We start from the raw sequence: 9,161 nt of genomic DNA, 5'->3' as shown, positions 1-9,161 counted from the left end.
AACCAGCAAACTGGTTGATCCACTCTGTGAAGGTGCTATTTAAGAGACTGAGCTGAAAACAGCACCTCAGACTGAGGAAGTCTCTTGGATGAGAGACGAAACGTTTCTAGATTTTTTTGCTTTGTTTTGTTTTTTGGTTTTTTTGAATGTCCAGAGGACCAGATTGAACTTTTTTGGATTTTTCTACCTGGATTATTGAGCATGCATCAGGATATTACAGTGTACTGTAACACAGGCATTTACTTACAGTGATATCTGAGTGGCACAACAGATTAAAAACACTTTGGTTTTACATGAGTAAAATCAACATTTTTGTTCTCTTGAACAGGCGGCTGCTCAGACCTGCGATGCTTATATAACACTAATACTAAAAATAAAAAGTAAAGCATAAAACTAGCCGTAAATTTATGGTCATTTTCTTTCTTAATCTTCTGGTTCTCTTCTTACAGGTCTCTCTTGTAAATTAGTTTCTGAGGCTCAATGAGACTAACCTGTATAAATAAAGTTTGAATTAATGATTCTGCGCTGAAAAGAAGCACTTGATGCAGGAAGTGCAATGACAAAAAGACATTGAGACATTTTTTTAAAGTCATTTAAAATGTTCAGGATGCTGATGTGTTTTAAGGCAACTACTGACTGAATTTATCCACTGATCAATCAATCAGTCAGTCTAATCTACAGTGTTGAAAAGGAAGCTTCACTACGTATTTGACAGAACAGATTTCTCAGGTTTGTTTTGAATGAAACTTTGACTCAAGCTTGAACTTGAACTCTAAGGCAGAAATATTGAGCCATGACACATCTGCACAGTTCTTTTAGTATAAAACACACAATTTATTACTTGTTATTAGGATTATTTTAAACTTGAAATGACCTAATATTTTGACATTAAAACAGGAAACATTTTTGCATGAAACCAGAGTGCTATAAATCAGTGATTCACAAACCTTTCCACGTTTGACCCACAAAATAGCAGCAACAAAGACTGGCATACAAGTGCTGAACAAAACCATAAAACAAAGACACAAATAGCTAAAAATATAAAATAACTAGAGAAATTGCATTTTCTGCAAAAATGCAGTGCAAACACTTATTCAGAATCAGAATTAGAATAAAAATAAGCTTTATTATCATTGTACTGAGATACAGTGAGATTATGTCCGTATGGTCGTCTGAAAGATGGGCGGAGTGCACGTTGCTACTGCTACTGGAGCGCGGCCTCTTATCCTTTTCAGAATACTTTTTTAGATAGAAAAAGGGAAAGGCCATGAGCCATGAAAGACCTGAATCTCTCGACCTTGACCTCTCTAAGTGACTTTAAACATCCTGGCAAAAACCAGTGCAGACATGTTCCTGTTTTTAGTTCTCTAAATTGCTTTATAACCTAGCTGTGTTTTTGCTCCTATTCCCCTTGATTGTCCTTTTGGTTGCTATTTTGTTTTGATTGTTTTGATTTGTAAAAAAAAAAGGAGAGTATCTTAAATGTTTATGCCTATGCCTATTTTATGACTGTCTATTGTTGTCGTTGTTATTCACTGTTGTCATCATTCTTTGTTAAGAAATCAGGTCTCTCTTGTAAATGAGTCCTCGAGGCTCAATGGGGTTAACCTGTAGAAATGAAGGTTGAATGAATGAGGAGAGGATAGTGGTATTACAAAAAAGATCTCTTTATACCTTGTTCCATCAGGACAAGATTTAAGACATCAAAAAAACTCTGCCAGCAAGCACATTTATAAACATGTTACATATGCATTTGATGGAAATACGGTGAGATTTGTCCATGAAGCACTTCCAGATAGACCATGTCAGCTGGCACAGTTCTGATAAGCCTTCAGTGGGTGGTGGTGATAGATGACGTTTTTCCTTAGTTTACACATAGCCCAGGAGAAATTTGATGTCGGCCTGTTTTTAAGGCCAACCGGGGGAGTCAGATTCAGATAAGCCACAATTGTTGATTTTTTTTTTCAGGCAGACAGTTTCTTTTTGTCAGCCTTGAGTCCTGCTTGTACTTTCAAGATCCAAAATGGCCAGATTAGTGGGCATTCCACTGGTCTGTGCCCACGAGGCTCCTCCAAGGTCGTCTCCAACATGCTGGCGAGTCCCAGAAGCTGCAGGTGTCCTGTGATTCTCACAAATCGCTTCCATCTAACGGTTTATCTCATAAATCGGCTGATTTTGAGTACTCGAAGCACGAACCAAACCTTCGCACAGACTTGGCAGTTTTGCCACTGCTGAAACTGCTGCCGCCATCTGTCTTCCTTAATAGCCGATAACACAGGAATCTGCCAGAGAGCAGAAATCCTAATATCATAAATCCAATTATATATATATATGTCAAATTACTGCATTGTAGACGTCTTTGCAAAAGAATTTGCAGAAAAATGGCGGAAATTTGCTACAGATTTGCTGAAATGGAAGAACAAACCTAAATCAGTAGAAGAAAACAGAAATAACACACATTTGCTGAATTAGGTTAAAATTGGCAGCAATTAGTAAAAAAAAAAGGTAAGACACTAGCTAAAAAAGGCTGAAATTTTCAACAAAAAAAAAATAGCTGAAAAAGTAGCTGAAAAGTCAGAAAGAACTTGAAACTACCAGAAGGAAACAGAAAAAGCTGAAATGATCCAAACAAATGGGATTAGCTGAAATGGCTAAAATGAGCACAAAACAGATAAATTGAGGCTGAAATAGCAGAAACTGCTAAAACTGGTGGAAATAAGCAGAAAGGAGCATAACAAGCTCAAATTAGCATAGTTAGTTACTGAAAACAGCTGAAATTAGCTAAGATACAAATGAGACAATAAATCTGCACGTTAAAGCAAGTTAAAAAGCAAAATTACTTATAAGCCAAACCATTTGTTGCAATTAAAAGCCAAGAGAAATAAGTGGGCCTTAAGCTGTGTTTTTAAAGCTTCAACAGAAGGGTCACATGTGGAATATTGTTTCACAACCTTGGGGTGCTATAGTGAAGGCCCCAAACGATGATCTTTAATTACTAGAATTTATCTCAAGACCCATACGAGTTTCGTAACCCACAGTGGGGTCTTGATCTCACTGCTCTAAGTGGATTTTTTAAAACTCTCTGTTTCATATTTTAACTAAACTACCAGAGGAGCTGACAAATCAATGTAGATGAAATAAAAGTATTTGAACTTGAACTTCAAGTATTCAGCTATGGCTCATTAAAATACCATTTTATCGATAAATCAATTCAGTGTGTATGTTTTATTTTAACAGGAAATGCTGTTAATGCTGTTTTGAAAGGACTATAAGGTGCTTGAATTATTTTGCTCTGACAGAGTTTCTGGTGGCGAGCTGTTCGACAGGATCGTGGAGAAAGGTTTCTACACTGAGAGAGATGCCAGCCAGCTCATCCATCAGATCTTAGATGCTGTCAAATACCTCCACGACATGGGGATTGTCCACAGAGACTTGAAGGTATTATAGTTCTCGAAACACCGAAAAAGAAATGTAGTTCACCCTGACCTGAATTTGCTTTTCTTCCATGTTTGATCTTTGCAGCCTGAGAATTTGCTGTATTACAGCATGGACGAAGACTCCAAGATCATGATCAGTGACTTTGGTCTGTCAAAGATCGAAGGAGCGGGCAGCGTCATGTCTACAGCCTGTGGTACTCCTGGTTACGTGGGTAAGAAACAGTTCTCCTCATCTCTTTTGTCTTTTTATACGAGCAGCAGCTGGTGTCTCCTCTTCATTCACCGAACTCTGAGAGGCTCTTTCAGCCACTACTGAGTTAAGTGCAAGTATTTCACAAGTGCACTTTTCCTGTTTAGTGTGACCTGTCAGATCATAAAGCACTTGAAGGTCAAGTCTACTCGACTTTACTAACACCGTATATTTCCTGCTCTTTAAATGTGTGATGTTTGTTTTTTGCAGCTCCTGAGGTGCTTGCTCAGAAGCCTTACAGTAAAGCAGTGGATTGTTGGTCCATAGGAGTTATTTCTTACATCCTGTAAGTTATTCTTCATGAACAAAAACATCCCACATTCCACAAAAGTTGTTTGAAATGTAATTTAACAAAACAGAATGTAATGACTTGCAAATCCACAAAAACAAACAAAACAAAAAAAAATACATATTTTATTCACAGTGGAACATGGTTATTATATCAAAATGTTTAAACTAACAACTGTTTCGGTAAAAAAAAAAAAAAGTGATTTTGAATTTATGGGATCAAACATATCATAAAAATCAGGGCATAAGCAAGGCATAAGCAAACTAAGTGACTGCTTAGGGCCCCGGGGCCACTAGGGGGCCTCCTAAGTGGAAGCACAGGTTTTAGGAAGTTTGTGAAGTATTGAGGAAGAAGTAACATACACAGGTCAAATGTGTGGGTAAAGATAGTTTAATATTTTAAGTTCAGTTTTTCAAATTGTTGCATACATTTACATAGTTTTAAGAACATTACTTAACTTTAAATTTATTTTTTAAAACAATTTTACATGGTTTCAAGTAATTGTTCATTTACATTATTTAAATGTAAATGAAGCAGAGAAAGAGAATTTTCCTTGATATTTTTTATTTTTATTTAATTTTGTCTGTTTTTTTGCACAATTTAACTTATTTTTATGCATCTAAGTTATGTTGTTTGTTGTTGATCTTGCACTACAAATTATTTTGAACATTACTGTTGCAGTTTTTTGGAACCAAAGTTAATAAAGCAGATGACACTTTTGCTGTAAAATGCATTGCATACTGTTTTTTTTCTTTCTTTTGTTACTTTTAGTACCACTATGATATATACATATAGGATAATGTAAACAGGGCTGTCAGAGTTGCAACGAGTTTATGTTAGGTGGGTGAATGATCTGATCATCTGACTGTTGATTGCAGTAATCCACATTATTAGCAGAAAAAGAGGGCCCCAAAGCAAATTTTGCTTCGGGCCCCATGGAGGCTTGGTCCGGCACTGATAAAAACTGGTGTGATGGCAACAAACGACTATAAAAATTAAAAAGAAAAAGCTGGAGGAACATTTTGCAATGAATTGGGTTAATTGGCCACGAGTCATTAGGAAGACTGGGTATGAAAAATAATTTTAGAGAAGCTGAATCTCTCAGAAGTAAAGATGGTCAGAGGTCCAGCAGTTTTTAAAAAAAGAACTGCATCTAAAAATAATCGACTGTTTAGAAAAGTTTCCTCCTCATCCAAAGATTTCAATAATCTGGAAAACTCTCAAAGCTGGATGTCTGTGATCTTCAGGCCCTCAGGCAGCAGGTCTGATTCTGTTATGAACATCACTGCATGGGCTCAGGAGGACAAATCATTGTCTGTAAACACAGTTCATTGTGGCATCCATGCAGATTAAAGCAGAACAAGCCGTCTGTGAACACCACCCAGAAACACCACCCAGAAACACCACCATCTCTGGACTCATGTAAAATGAACTGGGAAAACTGTTTTGCGGTCAGACGTATCACAAATTAAACTTTTTTCTTCTTTTTTCTTTTTGACATTCAGGGCACCACAAATTCTGTATTAAAGAGGAGAAGGACCACCCAGCTTGTTGTCTGTGTAGAGTTAAGAAGCCTGCCTCTCTGATGGTATTGAATCAGAATCAGAATAGAATCAGTATAAGCTTTTTTATCATTGTACTAAGATACAGTGAGATTATATTCGTACAGTCGTCCGAAAGGTGGGCGGAGTGCACATTGCTGCTGCTCCAAAGAGCACGGCCCCTTATTCTTTTAGATAGGAAATGGGGAAAAGGTCATGAGGATAGGATAGTGGCATTACAAAAAAGATCTGTTCACACCTTGTTCTTATCAGGATACGATTTAAGTCATCAAAAAACTGTACCAGTAAGCACATTTATAGACACAAAACATATGCATTTGATAACATGATGGGAAGATTTGTCCATAAAGCACTTCCAGATAGCACTATAGTCCTGTTAATATATTGGTGTCAGTCGGTACAGCTCTGATAAGCATTCACAGAAATTCTCGGGGGCCGTGAGTGGCCTGCAATTCTAACAAGTCACCTCCATCTTACTGTTTAGCTCATAAATCAGCTGATTTGGAGTGCTCAAAGCACGAACCAAACACAGGGTCGACAGCTTTGCCATGGCTGAAACTGCTGCCACTGTCTTCTATAATAGCCGATAACACCGCCTGTGCAAAAAAGCAGAAACCCTGCTATCCTGATTCCAATATATTCAACGTCCTCTTGAGACAATATGGAAAGGCACATCAGATCCATGACGTGTCCTGCCACGTACGTCTCAGCGGGGCATGAGGGTTTTCCAGGACCCTGTCACTTTATTGACAATTTTTTTTTTTTCTATTGCGTTGAAAGTCCAGCTGACCAAATCCATGACAGTAGTTTACGTTTGGGAAGATGTGTAAATAGGAGCTCTGAGACACAAGACAGAGCAAAAAAAGCAGGAGGGAGACGGGAGAGGGAAGAAAGGCGTGCGTCTTGCACAAGAGCGAGTGGCGAAAAGTGGAATGCATTAGTGCCAATGGCTTAGGCAGCTAACATATCTTGAAAGTTATCATCAATGCAGATTGCATTGATGATACATAATGCATCTATCCATCCATCTGTTTTTTATTTATTTATTTATTTATTTATTTATACCAACTTACTCCTTTCCGGGTCACAGGGCAAGTGGTGCGCATCTCCAGCAGAAACTGTGCAAGAGGCGTGGTCAAGCACAACATTATATACAAATTTTAGAACAATTGCTCCCATCCAGATTATGTTTTTTTCATTAAAGGCCTTGCGATATAAGGCAACATTAAACTGTATTCTGCATCTGTTGCAACAGAAAAGTCCAGGATCTTTACTGTCCTGCCTGCAGTCCTGACCCCTCACCACTTTAAAAACACTATTCACAGCTTTTTTTTTTTTTTTTTAAGAGAAGATGCTTCACAAGCTCAACATGGCCCTATTCTCACTTTTTAAAGTTATGTTGCTGCTATAATATTCAAAATTACATTTTTATTTGATTTTTAAAAAATTATTTATGAAATGATAGTTTTAGCGTAAATACTTGATAAGTTTACCATGTTCCATAGTGGATTCAATATGGCACACAATATTCCAGCTTCTTCAGAATTGGGGTTGTACTGCATACATGTATATAAAAAAAATCTATAACATATTTTGTGTATTTTTATCTGTCCTTCAGATTATGTGGCTATCCTCCATTTTATGATGAAAATGATGCCAAGTTATTTGAGCAGATTCTGAAAGCAGAATATGAGTTTGACTCTCCGTACTGGGATGACATCTCAGATTCAGGTACTACTGAAAAATACAGAAAAAGTACATTGATGGCAGGTAACACTTATTATTTTAAATTACACCATTTTCTATTTCTTTATCAGCCAAAGACTTCATCTGTCACATGATGGAAAAGGAACCTTTAAAGAGATACACATGTGAGCTGGCCCTCCAGCATCCATGGTAGGAAAGTTATTTCCTATTTATTTATTTACTCTGCTAAGTCGTGCTTAAAGTCTGTCAAAGAAGCATGCCTAAATATCATTATTTGTTGTTACTAGCATTTAAAGAGGAAAATGTATTTCTAATTGGTAAACTTAAAGTTATTACCATAATTTGTTAAGTTTATTGGCTTCAATTGAGTTGACTGATTTTTAACATAAGGTTTCACTAAAATCTGCATCAGTTCATGAGATATTTTGCTAACAGGCAAACCAATGAACACAGGCAATGATAGAGAAACAATTCATGATGCTTAAACCGTTATAGTGGTAGAGGCCAAAAAGGACAAGAAAACTGAAGCATGGACTGCATTGAGTTGATTAAGTATTATACATTTAAAAGGCTTATCTAATATTTGGCTTTTTTCCATTAAAAAAATGACACAACATCTTTGTGGTCTTTAAGATGCAAATACATGTTGTACAGGCTGACTATTTCATGTTTGCTACTGATTTTAACTGTCCAAATCCTAGAAAGTTGCCTCAGCCTTCTGTATAAGTACCGTATTTTCCAGCGTATAAGTTGCATCAGTCAAATAAAAAAGGATCATGAAGAGGAAAAAAGCATATATAAGTTGCTTTGGCGTATAAGTCACATTTATTATGCATCACTGCTGACCCGTTGCATTTATTATGCGTTTATTTAATGGTTAAAACAACTTCATTTTGTCTGAGCGGCGTGACACCATCCATCCATCCATCCATCCATCCATCACGGCTGAAGCTGCTAGCTCTCCAGCAGTCCTTCGCCTGCACCAGTGGAGTGAAGCGAGCATGCATGGGAGGCCTCGCTGTTGCAGTTCTTCAAAATTTAAAGCGTCAGTCAAAAATTGCGTTATGAATATGGGAAAAAAAGTCTCTTCAGCATATAAGTCACAGGACTGACAAATCTCTGTAAAAAACTGTGACTTATATGACGGAAAATACGGTACATATATTAATTTTATATCTTGGTGTTTTCCCCTGGGATTAATAAAGTGTTCTGATTCTGATTATAGGATATGTGGTGACACGGCTCTAGACAAGAATATCCATGAATCAGTCAGCGCACAAATCAAGAAGAACTTTGCCAAAAGTAAATGGAAGGTCAGTCAACAACCTGCTCAACATTCAGTTTGGAGGAGTTTCAGTACTTGTTGTTCTCTCTGCTTCGCTCTCAAACATCACAATCATTTGGCTTTGATTCATTTTTTTGAATGTCCTTTTACTGTGCGAGAAAGACTGGAATTATCCTTTAAACAAACAGAAAATCTAATTTTTAAAATCGGTTTTATTGCAACTTACATGTTACACCACAGTGAGCCTGTGTGGGTGTTTGGTCATAAATAATTTAATGAAATTCCTTGTGGGCTAAACCATCTGGGAGGTTATGTTTTTTGTTTTTCTTTGGCTCTGCATGTTCATGTTTTATTGCACATTTTGATGAGTTTTTTGAGTTTATGGTTCATTTTTATTTCAAACGGTTTTTGAAGACAATGATTTGGCATTTTGTGAGTCTATGCCGTTTATTCAGGGGGAAAAATATATATATATAGTGATCAGATGAATACTGAAAGTACCTTTGTAATGACAACTCTGTCCATGTTTAGCAAAACATAACTGAATTAACTACCTAATGTCATTTAATTTTGATTCAATTCAATTCAGTTTATTTATATAGAACCAAGTCACAACAGAAGTCATCTCAGG

Source organism: Nematolebias whitei, chromosome 7, assembly GCF_014905685.2.
Source record: "Nematolebias whitei isolate Nwh7 chromosome 7, NemWhi1, whole genome shotgun sequence".
In the NCBI taxonomy this organism is placed as follows: Eukaryota; Metazoa; Chordata; class Actinopteri; order Cyprinodontiformes; family Rivulidae; genus Nematolebias; species Nematolebias whitei.
This window is presented reverse-complemented; position numbering follows the sequence as displayed.